The 13,158-nt window shown below is 34.7% G+C and overlaps 1 long non-coding RNA gene across 1 annotated transcript; it reads left to right on the top strand.

Annotated features, from left to right (window-relative positions):
- The first annotated feature begins 11,702 nt into the window (after positions 1 to 11,702).
- Positions 11,703 to 12,073, top strand: LOC122036828. Its single transcript, XR_006127447.1, has 3 exons — positions 11,703 to 11,789; positions 11,863 to 11,965; positions 12,039 to 12,073. It is a non-coding gene; the product is annotated as an uncharacterized LOC122036828 (long non-coding RNA).
- Positions 12,074 to 13,158: the final 1,085 nt, after the last annotated feature.

Below are 13,158 nucleotides of genomic sequence, written 5' to 3'. Positions count from 1 at the left end.
CACTACCAATGCCACCACTGCCAATCTAATTTTACAAATAAATTGTGTCAAACAATGTCAACATATAAGTGTAGATTCCAAATTAACTTATTTTATGTATGTTGTTTAATTACTAACCTGTTCTTGTTGATTCTATTGCCTCATACTTTGTAAAAACATGGACTTCATTTCTTGCATTTCTTGTTGAAGGTTATGTATCATAGCTTGAAGTTGTTTAACAGTTTGATTTTGTTGCACAGAAGCTCCAACTTTTGATGGTGTAACTCCAAAACCCAATCCACACACTCTACCCCTTGTTTCCTTGCCAAACACAATGCTAATTGCATCATCAACAATGTTAGTAGTCTTTTGAGATTCTGTTACACATTCTTGTATTTCTTTTTACAAATAAAAAAGTTAATTTCTAAGAAAATAACAAATTTAAGTTATCTAATTTTTTTCTTATGAGCTTCTTCAAATAAAAAAGACATAATTTTATTATCATTTTCTCTCCAACTAATTGAGTACTAGGTTCCCTATTTTTTTTCTTGTGACCTTCAATCCAAACTTATGATATTGTAATTTGTGTATATGGGAGAATTGTTTTTTCCTTAGATATAAAAATATTAGAAAAAAATAGTTAGAAACAATATTCAATAATTAATTTAGAAATATAAGAAATAATATTTACCATAATGTGAGCCAAACGAGCATAACCTCTCCGGCTCATCGTGTGAATGTGGTCTTGTTTTTCTCTCATTACTCTAAATCTCGCACTCTTTTCCTGAGATTTACCAAACATTGAACGATCACAATATAGAAGAAGTGACACATAATTCAAGAGCAAGACATACAACATCTAAAACACCACCAGAATATGATGTTCCAACATGCTACTGTGCTTATTTTCATGTTGTGACAATCTTGAAGTTGAGCTTCTCATATGTAATGCAACAAACAACATCAAGCTAAGCCATCACAATTTTCTTCTCAGTTAATACTCAAGAGGTAGCTAAATAGCTTCACAAATGTTCTATAATTTGGTAAATTGTTAGATTCTTCCAATGCAACAAGTCAAGATATGGAATTTGCACTAATTGAAGTGCTGATGAAAAAATAATTTGGATACTATTTCCTATACTTTCAAGGGAGCAATATAAAATAACAAATATAAAGCAATGAGTCATGGCTTTCGATTATTGACCTGTAGAAAATATTTTTTGATTACAGTTAATTCTTCATTGGAATAGGATTATAGGAATTAACATAGATTAAACCTCTTTCCAGCTTTGTAGATGGCCAAATTGTTCACTGCCTATGCTGGGATCACATTGGTGTAGCATTCATTTATCCTTGTGCCTTGGCAGGCATTTTAGTAACGGATATTGCCATATTGGTATATTTAAAGGTTTCAAAATCCAAAATCTGGTCAGGATGTTGTTGGAATGCCAAACTCAAAGTCTGTCCTACAATTTTTGTATTCAAGTAGCAAGCACCTACTCAAACATGTCTATTGTCAATCCAATACACTGCTTGATATTTGTGTTTTTTTACAATTTCAGTTAAGTGAGAAATTCTCACAGCCACCAGCAGATGACATGTTCTACTCCCACACAAAAGAAATGTTAACAAGTAGATGACATGTTTAATCTCCGTGAGATTCATATAGTGAAAAAAAATAACTTGAGAAATAAAACTAGATAAGTTGGACTAAAGAATCTAATGCCCATCAACTAAAAGTGTCTTGGACAACTAAAGTGAATAAATACTTACTTGAAAGGTAGGTGTTAGTGTCTTCTTCACGAACAAGTCCCATTAATTTTGCTCCATAAATTCAGGCTTCAAAAGATTGAGATCTCATGAAGTCACTCGACCTATATTAACTTCTCGTATAAGTATTTGCAATTTGGATTTTCTATCACGCCACAATTTAGCTAACTTTTGAAAAATTACTTTCTTTTCCCAATCTTCAACTTTATAACTCAGCTGTACATTAATAAACATGAAAATATATATACATTTTGTTATAGAAATGGAAATGAAAAATGTAGTGTCTGAAGATATTACCTGAAGACAACTCCACATCCTATCCTTTACTTCTTCACCTATTTCATACCATCCATCTAATGTATATGGAACAAATTCCTTTATCATGCACCCTAGAAAAGAAGCATACTTTATCGAATTATCTCCAATCGGTTGTCCTAACTCATTACGCTCCAGCTCTTTGCACTTATCTTGGCCATTAACCATTTTCAGTTTGGACGCACCCCTTCCCTTTTTCTTATGAGTTTTGTCATCATTAAATTGTTTTTTATCATGCACATCATGTGATGCTATAGTTTCCTGTAAAATAACAAAAATATATATTGAAATGTACAAGTGTAGTTTATTTACTAAAACTAAGATTTTTGAAAGAGTAAAATATCACCTGAATTTCATTTGGAGATGCTAAGCTATGTTTTTTGCTCTTTTTGCCCATCTTTTTGAATGCTATGTAATGAATTGATCAAACATATAATATGACATAATGAATATAAACAAACAAAGTAATTATGTAGACAAATATATTGCAACAATAATATAGAGTTATATAACTTGAGAAGAACATTTATCAATTGAAATAAATAACTATAAAATCTACATCTCAAAATTTCAGTCATGTCTCAGTCACATCAATTCTCTCACACTCATTCCTTGCATATGGTTCCTTCTCGGTAATGTTAATTTCAAGTTGGGACACGTCAAGAGGTGTTGATGATGTATGGGCATCCGCTTCAAGCACATTCATGTTATGAATACCCCGAGGCGGTGCTTTTAGCAACACATACCAATTTGATTCATCATTGTCCCTAGAATAAAATACTTGCTTGGCTTGTGATGCTAAAATGAAAGGATCATTTTCAAAAGTTTTTAGTCCTTGGTGTAAGTTAACCAGTGTAAAGTCATCCTTCATTTTGATACCATTTCCATGATTGACCCAATCACACCTAAAAATAGGTACTTTGAAAGAATAGTAGTCTAGTAAAATAATGTCCCATATAAATCCATAGTATGATAGTCTTTCTACTGTATGTGAATAATCATTAGTATTAGATTGACAAACAGTATCGGCTTCAATCGAAACTCCACTATCTTGTGTCGACCTTCCAACATCAATTGTGTGGAACCGATGTCCATTTATAATATAATCAGTATAAGATGTAACATGCTTTCTTGGACCATATGCTAGCCATTGAATTTGGCCTAAAGAGTTAAAAGGAACATGTTTTGATAATCATTCAGCAAATGTTTCCATATGTTGCTTTTGTAACAATGTTTCATTACTTAAGAGGTGACTATCTGTTTGTTTAAGCTCCTCGATGTGCATCCTATTGAAAATCATTGAATGTAGATATTAGAATATACAAGATATGTAATACATCAAGACTAATATAGTATGCAATTAATTACACTCACTCTAAGTAAGGTTCAACTTCTGCAGTATTAAACAACACATATCGATGTGCGATTTGCAACATGTCATCTTGTAAAATCTTTTCTTTTCCTTGAGAAATTGGACGATCCTCCACTAATCCATTTTTCAAATCATCATTCCAATTTGAACGGACATCAATATTAGAAGCCTTTTTTATATAAGCACTACAAAATATCATTCGTTCTTCTACGAGGAACACTCAGCTATGCAACCTTCTGGCCTTGCTCGATTCTTCACATACCCTTTTAGTGTTTTCATAAATCTAAATCATAAAAAAAAAATTACATGAAAGAACCATTGATAGCAAAACTAAATTATTATTTATTACCTTTCAAATGGATACATCCAACGGAATTGGACTGGCCCACACAAACGAGCCACTCTTGCTAAATGAATTGTCAAATGAACCGAGATAGTAAAGAAGACAGGTGGAAAATATCTTTCCAACATGCATAAAGTTTTAGCAATATTCTCCTCTAGTGCTTCTAAACGATTCCTGTCTAACACTCTTCGACATAATTCATTGAAAAATGAACCAAGCAGAAATATAGCATTACGTGGACCTTTCGGTAGAATATTTCTCAATGCTACTGATAGCAATTGTTGCATTAGAACATGACAATCATAAGATTTCAGCCCATTAAGCTTACGCTCTTCTAAAGAAATACAGTTACCAATATTTGAGCTATAGCCATCGGGTAACTTTATTTTCTTCAACCTAGAGCAAAATACATCCATTTCTTTTTTAGACAACATGTACGGTGCAGCAGGCAAGTGATATTTATTTTCTCCTTTTTCTTGAGGATGTAATTCTTTTCTAATGTTTAAGTGCATCAAATCTTTGCGAGCATTCACACCATCTTTGAATTTTTTTTTTCTTTAGGTTTAATAATGTGCCTATGATATTCTCGGAAACGTTCTTTTCAACATGCATCACATCTAAGTTATGACGTAACAAGAGCCCCTACAAGTAACCATTAACATGTTTCATAATGTTAGTTATGGAAATTTAAAACAATTTGTGGACAAAAACTAATGAATAGAGTGCAAAATAACTTACACTCCAATATATCAAATTGAAAAAGATTGACTTTTTCTTCCACTGTTGAACAAATTTTTGCATTTCTTTTGAACTATCTTGTTTCTTCCTCTTTTTCCCTGAAGTATTGACATTCACATCCTTTTTCTTTTTACCCCAGTCATTTTCAATATCTATCATTGCATTGAGAATTTCTAACCCATTCAAAGGTCTAGGTTTCCCTTTTCTTTCTTTCTTTTTTCCATTAAACCACTTCTTTTTCTGACGAAATGGGTGATTAGGAGAAAAAGATCTTCTATGGCCCATATATGAAAACTTTCTGCTATACTTAAGCCACATAGAACATACGTCTTCCCTACATATTGGGCAACCAAGTTTCCCTTTTGTGGCACATCCAGCTAGGTTTCCATAAGCTGGAAAATCATTGATTGCCCACATCAAAATAGCCTTTAGATTGAACATTGACTTACTGAATGCATCATATGCCTCTACACCTGTGTCCCACAACTCCTTTAAATCCTCGATAAGGGGTTCCAAGTATACATCTATATCATTTCCTGGTTGCTTCAGACCTGGAATTAGTAATGTCAACATAAGATTTTCTTTCATCATGCACATCAATGGAGGAAGGTTATAATTTACTAAAATAATGGGCCAACAACTATATCTAGAACTAAGGTCGCCAAAAGGGTTGAATCCATCGGTTGTAAGTCCAAGGCGCAGATTTCTAGGATTTGATGCAAAATCTGGCCATTTATGATTTATTGTATCCCAAGCTACTGAATCAACTGGATGACACGTCATGTGATCTTGACTTTTGTGGTTGGACTGCCAAATCAACTCTTCAGCTTTTTCTTTTGATTTAAACATCCTTTTAAATCTTAGTTTCGCCGAAAAATACCGTAGCACCTTTTCAGGAACCCCTTTAAAAACTTTGGTGGTGACTTTGTCCACCTTCCATCTTGATGAACCACACTTTGGACACATATCTAGATTTTTAAGCTCCTTTAAAAATAGACAACAATCATTTGAGCAAGCATGAATCTTCTCATATCCTAAATCAAATGGTTTTAATAATTTTCTCATCGAGTAAATAGTTTCTGGAAGTGTGTTTTTTTTTTTGAAGCATGTCACCTAATTAAGATCTTAAGGAGCTCATTGAAACTATTGTCTGTGTAACCATTAGTAGACTTGTAATTGTATAATGTGGCAACTGCTAATAACTTTGTATAAGCTGTGCAACTAGGGAAGAGAGGAGTTTCTGCATCTTCTAATAAACTAGCAAAGTCGTTATCTTTTGCCTCAGACATAGCGTATCCAACCTCTTCTTCTGGCACAAAGACATCCTTATATAAGTGATATGCCTCTCTACTTTCATCATCTTTTTGAAATTCTCCTGAACTACCTTCACCTTGATATTGTGGGTTATAAGTTTCTCCATGGAAGACCCAAATAGTGTAAGAAGGATCAAACCCCTTAATAATTAAGTGATCGTACACTTGGTCAAATTTCATATACTTTTTGTTTTTACAATGCTTGCAAGGGCATAAGATTACTTCACGTGTTTTGACATAGTTCTTAGCTTGTGCAATAAATTTTTGTACACCTTCTTCATACTCAGGTACAAGCCTTGAAGGTAAATGTATCCATTCCTTATCCATTTTGTTAATGACCCAAACCCTAACATACAGATATTTTATGTTTAATACAAAATAAGATTTATATATTTATTTAATATACATAAAAGAAAATGAAAGTCGAAAGAAAACAAAATGGGGAGAGTGCAAATTGCAATATTGAAGGTGAAATATGGCATATTAAGTGGGGCATTCGCCAAGGTAATGTTAGAGTGTATACTAAAAGTCTAGTTTTTTGTATAAATATATAAGAATCACATTGATCAAATGCCTACATTTATGCTAAGTGTAGTTGTCCATTTAATTTATATTGTAGATAACATGGTGTGAGGAGACACACAGAAGATCATGCTATCATATCATTATAAATTATAAACAGTTTCTCACAACCAAGATGGAATGGGACAAACCATTGGAGTGGTTGTAGTGTAATTAGGTATTAGTTTATCTTCACTAATAAATTACACTAGTACACTGTGAGTGTATTGAGCATGACCAATTGAGGTAGTATCTTTTTATACTGACTATATAAAAGAATAATACCTCTGTTATTATGGAAGTGTGTACTCTTAAATAATAAGCACATATACTTAGTATTTATTTCTTTGATTTATCAAAGGGTGTGATTTAGCTCGTTAAATCAATAGGCCCGACAAGTTGGGAAATGATATTATTTATATGGTGTGTTGTTGATTATAGAATGAAACTGTGTCCTAGTAATCTAGGTTGATGATGTCCCCTTGAGGAGCTCATAAGGATTTTCATGTAAACCCTGCAGGTGGACTTAGTCCGACATGATGATAAGGTTGAGTGGTACTACTCTTGGAGCTAGATATTAATTAACTAAGTTATCAGTAACTCATTTAATTAGTGGACATTTAATATCTTAAGCACAAGGAGACTAACACACTCATGATAAGAAGGAGCTCATATAGTAATATGGGATTGGTGCGGTAGTTCAATAATAACTCTTTAGTGGAATGAGATATTATTGATGAACTTGAGTTGGGTGTTCGGGGCGAACACGGGAAGCTCAAACTCATCGGGAGACCAAAACCAATTCCTCCTCTCGGTCTCTATTGTAGCCTCTTATTTATAAAGTCTTATATCCACCCAAACCCAACTTCTTACCCACCTTAAGGTGGCCGGCCAAGCCAAGCTTGAAGCCCAAGCTAGGGCTGGCCAAACCAAGGTTAGATGGGTTCAAGTTGTGGCCGGCCCTAGCTTGGAGCCCAAGCAAGGGTGGTCAACCACATTGAATTCAAAAGGAAGTTTTATTTTGTAAAATCTTTCCTTTTATAGAAATCCATTAAAAGAATTTAAAAGAATAATTTTAATATAAAACTTTCTTTTTTTAGATTGGTCATAAAAGGAAATAAAAGGAAGTTTTTATTTTGTTGAAAACTTTCCTTTTATGTTAGTTTTAAAAGAGAGTTTTAAAATTTTAAAATCTTTCCTTTTATAGCTTTCTACAAAGGAATAAAAGAGAGATTTGAAATCTTTCCTTATTTATAGTTATCTATAATGTGAAAGAAAGATTTTAATTTTTTGATAAAACTTTCCTTTCTTGAAACCATGTTTTATTTTAAAACTTATCTTTTATAGATATCTAAAAGAGAGAGATTTTAATTTATAAAATATTCCTTTTAGAACTATTCACAAAAGGGATTTTTAAAAGAGATATCTTAATTTTTGTTTAAAATCTTTCCTTGCTTGGAGAACAAGCATGTAGCCGGACATGACGAGAAGAAAAGGAAGTTTTAATTTTTTGTCATTGGCAATGAATATAAGGAAGTTTTAATTATGTTTAAAACTTTTCTTATTTACCAAGACCAAGGAATATAAAAGAGAGGGTAGAGGTGTCTCACCTCACAACAATACATCTTCTATTCCTCTCCTCTCTTCCTTAGTGGTGGTCGTCCCTTACTCTTTCTCTCTTCTCCTTTGTTTTCCCTCTTGGTGTCCGGCAGCATATTGGTGTGGAGATCCATTGATGGCCGGTTGCTTGAAGGAGAAGAAGAAGAGAAGGAGGTTCTCTTGTCTAGCATCCCTTGGAGGAAAGTTGGTGGCCGAATTTCATCATCTCTTGGAGAAAGTTCACTACAAGAAAAACGTCATTCAACAACACTCAAACGACAACGGTTTTATACCAAACCGTTGTCTTTTTGCCTTTTAACAACAGTTTTAACAAAAACTGTTGTCTTTTAGTAATTTTTTTGGCCTATGACAACGGTTTTTAAAAACCGTTGTCAATTTATGTTTTTTTGAGGATACGACAACGGTTTTTAAAGTGAACGACAACAGTTTTTTAAAACTGTTGTCTATGTGCGCTTTTTTGGGATTACGATAACAGTTTTTAAAAACCGTTGTCTATTAAGTGTTGTTGAATGCGATTGTTTTTCTTTCGCCACTTTTTCTCCTTCGTCATTTGTCTGTTTTACGCTTTGTTTTTTTCTGTCTTTTTCCCAAAACCCTACTCTTCGCCGCCTCCTCCTCAACACCCTCTTCGTCGCCTCCCTCCTCACCACCCTCTTCGCCGCCTCCCTCGCCGCCTCCCTCCTCACCGCCCTCTTCGCCGCCTCCCTCCTCACCGCCCTCTTCGCCGCCTCCTTCCTCACCGCCCTCTTCGTCGCCTCAACTTTCGGCCTCGCCACCTCCTCCTCACGGCCTCTACTTTCAGCCATCTTCACCGCCTCCTCGTCGCCTCGACTTTCAGCCAGTTCCAACACAAGAAGGAAGAAGAAGGAAGGAGGAGGAGGAAGATGGAAATCCCTCTCCTGATTGTCTCACTGATCTTTCTCTGCTTCTTTTCCTCTGCTCTCTCATCTTCTGTGGTCACCTATTTACCTGGATTCCAAGGCCCCCTTCCCTTCTACTTAGAGACAGGGTCCGGATGTTGTTTCCCCCAACCTTAACTTTGCTCTGACCCCCATGAACCTCTGCTCTCGTTGGTGCAGGTACGTGGAGGTAGACCAGGACCACGACGGTGAGTTTTTCTACTACTTCATCGAGTCGGAGAACAATCCGGCAGAGGACCCCCTGCTCCTCTGGCTGACCGGGGGAGGGCGGAGCCACATTCAACCTTATCAGGGCTGTAGCCCGGGGTCCATTTGGTCAAAACTTTATTAGCTCTTTTAAATCGTAGCCCAGGGTCCATTATTTTTTAATACTTAGCCCGGGGACTGAAAGAGCTATCCCTAAATCTCCCATATCTATCATCCCTGACAGGGCTTGAACGCCGAACATCAAGTTTTGGAGCTACCCACCTCTAGTCGCAGCCTTCGGAAGATCTCTTTTTCCTCGTCCTCCTCCAGTCCTCCTGCGGATCGACTTCACCAGATTAATTCTCCGAGCTAGGGCAACGGCTTACGGTCCAACTCTTGATTTGGCTTCCGATCTTCAGAAGTTAAGGGTTGTTGTTCTACAGAGTGCCCTCCTTTCTGGACTTAGGATATTGTATCCAGTTAAGCACACATTTTGGTTTGACATTTTCAAGGTAGCTCTTTTTGTTCTTTGATCTGTTTATTATATTTACATCGGGTGCCCTACTGTCTATTTTATCAACAAAATAAATAGCTTGGCTTTCTACATATATCTGCAAGTTATATCGTCTAGATATTGTTTAGGTTCTCATTAGCCTTTTCTATACAATAAATTGAATTGAAGAAATTTTAGTCCGTAAGTTTTTGATCAACTTAATGGCCTACATGCTGAATGCCTAAATGTCACAATAAATCAATTTAACTTTTGAGCCACAACAAGATAAAAGCAAACAATTAAGAGGGAAACATATCACTTGTAATTCAGGAGGATTTGCAAGTCTTCATGATACCACTTAATAAGAATATTGTCAAACTTATTAAATTAAATGCATTGGTTTGGAGAAAGCAGCAACACATATGCAATTAATGTGTAGCAGAAATTTAGATTTAATGTTGTAATAGATTTTCAGTTGATAGAGTTAAACTCTAGATTCAGTAATAAGATAGTAGAACTTTTTATACTTAGTTCTACTTTGGATCTAAAAGATAATTTTAAAAGGTTCGACATTGATAAGATTTGTATTCTCATTGAGAAGTATTATATTGAGGACTTCACTATCCAGGAAATGCATAATTTGTGACTCTTAGCTGCAAATAAGATTTTGCCATGATATCATGATTAATGTAATTTTTAAATTAAGATGAATTTATTAATTTTTTCCCTAATGCCTAGTATGAATTTTGTAGTAAGATCATCATAAATATTTGATGATGCTTGTGTAAGTTTCTGGTTTCAAGATAATTCACTCACTCATTATCAACTTTAGTTATTTAAGATGTTCTCTTTGCATGAGTAAGACTTCTCAAACTATCTTACTATGCATTCAAGTAAATTTGTATAATTTTTCTATGTTGCTAATGTAAAATCATGTTCCATACTCTTGATTATGAGTATTTTTTATGCATTTCTTTGGTATGTTGTAGTTTTTTTGTTGTAAGAGAGTATGCGAGAGAAATCCTTTCTTTGAGATGGAGATCTTGGATGACAAGTTATTACATGCAACACTATTTTAATAACCAAACATTCTACAAGATCCAATCTCAATCAATTATTTATAATTCAAACCAACAGATTGTAGCTGATCTAAGTTCTTTTACTGGGACTGCTCTTTCATTTTCTTTGACTCCGTTCAATGCAACCATTGACCTCATATCATTCAACAACATTCTATATGGAATTTATCCACCATTATTTGGTGTACTTATTGTTTACTCTCTTGGCAGTACAACTTTTAAGTGTTCTTGGTAAGGTAATTAAATTTTCTCGGTTGCTTCCTATGTTTGCTTTGACACTTTGCACTTTTATTGTATACACTATGTTCTCCTAACACACACTGCCATTTCTACTTAGGGCATAGTCACTTTGAATTTCATACAAGAGAAGAAAGAAGCAGATTTCCAATATGGACTCATGAGAGTTCGTGAAAATGCTGAGTCAATTGCCTTTTATGGAGGTGAGGAAAATGAAATATGATTTCTACTGCAACGTTTTAAAAGTGCTTTTGAGAATTTAACTATAGGTTTCTCTATGCTTCTCGTGTATAGGTTTCTCTATATATTAACAGAAACTCCAAGTTTGTTTATGTCAAGAGTATTAGAGAATTATTAGAGGTCATTCTGCTAGGTGTCTCAAATGTTAAAGGCTTCAACTCTTATTGTTATTTTTGATTAAAATTTTCTAGCCCGGGTTGAATTAAATTCCTGGCTCCGCCATTGTGACCGGCGGGCCCAGGTGCTCTGCCTTCAGTGGATTAGTCTTCGAAATCGGTGGGTGAAATTTCCATGTTTGCTATGATTAGCTACTCTCGTTTCATAGTAGAAATCCATTCGCAGGCCCCTGAAATTTGTGACAGCCGAGTACAACGGGAGCTTGCCAAGCTTGGTCTACCATCCTTATTCCTGGACCAAGGTAATTTCTTCTTCTTGATCAGTAATTGAGGAAGCAATATGATACATGCTTTTGTTCTGTCTGCGTGAAAACATTTGTGCAGGTAGCCAACATTATCTTTGTAGATTCCCCGTTGGGTTCTGGATTCTCATACTCAAGAAAATATGAAGGGTATGATGCCAACGATACTATTTGGTCAGAATAGGCTTCTAAGTTTCTTTTACAGGTGGGAAAGATCATATATATTCCTGATGTAATTACTGTAAGTGCCTTAAAGATGTAATATTTCACTTTTGCAGTGGCTTGTTGAGCACCCACAGTTCATCTCCAATCCCCTCTACATTGCTGGGGATTCATATGCTGGAAAAATTGTACCTATGGTGGCCAAAAGAATATTGGATGGTAACTCTACTTTTAATGTAAACTATTGATGAGGGTGTTAATTTACATGCCATTTTCATTTACTGTAATTCAGGTATTGATGAAGGGAAAGAACCATTACTTAACCTCCAGGTAAATTGCTTGAATTGATGGGCATGGGTTACTTGATTGGCAATCCATCCACGGGTGGAAAAGTCGATACCAATTCTAAAATACCTTATGCTCACAGCATGGGAATCATATCAGATGACTTCTTTGGGGTAATCTTAGTAGATCAACTAGGACGAATTTCTCAAAATGATCTTTGGTATCACTTCATGAATTGTTATTTAGTTATTATTTTTTTCCAATTAATTATATTTTGTTCTTTAAGATCATATAATTTATGTGTGTTCACAGTTCACAAAAGCGGAGTACTCTCAAGAAGAAATTGATGAAGTGCGCTCTGAGATAGCCGAATGCATACAAGATCATATCTATGAATAGGTATATACATGAGTTCATCTTATTGCATTTGACAATAATAATATTCAGTTAAATTGAATACATGCTGCTTATACTTGATTGCACTTGATTTGGAGATATCTGTCTCTAAGTCCATTTACCAAATCCAATCGGCATGACTAAACTGCACACTTGATGCACCAACATCAAATACAAACCAATAACTTAATCCTTTGTCAAATATAAAAAATGATTAACCTTAATCTTTTGTCAAATATTTATACTGTATTTTGGTTTACATAACAAACTTTCTGGGGTTCTCAATTTTATAATGTAGATGTCTTTGTTTAGAAGGGTAATAATCTTGTTACTGCAGCAAGTATAAGCAGTTGAACCCATAGTAGTTGAACCCAATTTTATAATGTAGATGTCTCCAAAAATTTCAATTTTTAGTTGCTGGCGGATTATCTCGCTAACAAAGCAGTTGACCCCATAGTAGATGGAGTTTCGCTAGACTTCAAATTGGATAGAATTTTTTTTGATATATGTAAAGTTGATAGGTTTAGTTTACCATACTTAAGAGTTACTTGTAAAGCCATATAGCTGGTCTTTTAAGACATACTACTCTGAGTTTTTGTAAAACTGTAATAAGGTCAGGTGTGAAATTTCCAAGAGATCCATTTTTTATGCCATTTACTCCTGGGAAATGAATTAACTTGCAATCATATGCTATTTACCTCAGGGAAAAGATAATGACCCGTTTCTATGAA

This window comes from Zingiber officinale, unplaced genomic scaffold, assembly GCF_018446385.1.
Source record: "Zingiber officinale cultivar Zhangliang unplaced genomic scaffold, Zo_v1.1 ctg222, whole genome shotgun sequence".
Taxonomy (NCBI): domain Eukaryota; kingdom Viridiplantae; phylum Streptophyta; class Magnoliopsida; order Zingiberales; family Zingiberaceae; genus Zingiber; species Zingiber officinale.
This window is presented reverse-complemented; position numbering and strand designations above follow the sequence as displayed.